We start from the raw sequence: 983 nt of genomic DNA on the forward strand, positions 1-983 counted from the left end.
GAGGAGAATATTGAAAGTGCCATGGACTGCCAGAAGAACCAATAGATCTGTTTGGAAGAAGTGCAGCCAGAGTGTTCCTTGTTGGCCAGGAAGGGCAAACTTGGTCTCTCATACTTTGGACATACTGCCAGGAGGGACCAGTCACTGGAGAAGGATACCCTGTTTGGTAAGGTGAAGGGTCAGAGAAAAAGAGGAAGACCCCCAACGAGATAGATTGGCCAAGTGGCAGCATCGATGGACTCAAGCGTGGCAACAGTAGTGAGGTTGGCGCAGGAGCAGGCAGTGTTTCATTCTGCTGTGCATAAGGTCACTATGAGTCAGTACTGACTTGATGGCACCTAACAACAACAATGACAAAGTGCCAAAGGACCTGACAGTGTATCTAGCTTTGAAGAAGACAGGGGTCTGGCCAGTCAGCTTCTCCAGCACCTTGGCTGCCTGAGTCAGTCTGTCTCCACTCTCCCCAATGCAGATGTTGAAGCAGAGCTAGCGGATGTGAAGTTCCTGCATGAGGTTCTCTTCTCCACCTTGACCCTTTGTCATGATGGATAACATGAAGAGTGCACTCAACTTTAAGCTTCACATTGTCCTTATTTTTCTTGATCTTCACAGATCAAGCATCCTTTCGCCAAATTCTTGCTCTGAGCAAGAAGTCTTTGATTTCTTCAATTTTGCGAGACACAGGAACGAGGCACGCAAGGTGAGCGTGCACAGACTGATACAGCCAACAGCAAGGACCAAGAAGGAAGGGAGGGAGGCTGGCTGGGCTTCCTTCAAGACAGACTCACTTGTTCTTCTGGCATCCACGGTACTCTGGACATTATCTGCCAATGCCATAACTCAGATGCACTGACTCTTCTGAGGTCATCCTTATTCACTGTCCACTTTCACATGTATATGCTGTTGTTGTTGTTAGGTGCCATCAAGTCAGTACTGACCCATAGTGACCTTATGCACAGCAGAACGAAACACTGCCCGATCCT

The 983-nt window shown here is 48.3% G+C and overlaps 1 protein-coding gene across 1 annotated transcript in view; it reads right to left on the minus strand.

Annotated features, from left to right (window-relative positions):
• Nucleotides 1-983, minus strand: part of FAM105B (family with sequence similarity 105, member B) — a 51951-nt gene that overhangs the window by 15402 nt on the left and 35566 nt on the right. The gene's annotated exons all lie outside the window — the stretch shown is intronic.

Source organism: Chrysochloris asiatica, unplaced genomic scaffold (genome assembly GCF_000296735.1).
Source record: "Chrysochloris asiatica unplaced genomic scaffold, ChrAsi1.0 scaffold00264, whole genome shotgun sequence".
NCBI classification, from domain to species: domain Eukaryota; kingdom Metazoa; phylum Chordata; class Mammalia; order Afrosoricida; family Chrysochloridae; genus Chrysochloris; species Chrysochloris asiatica.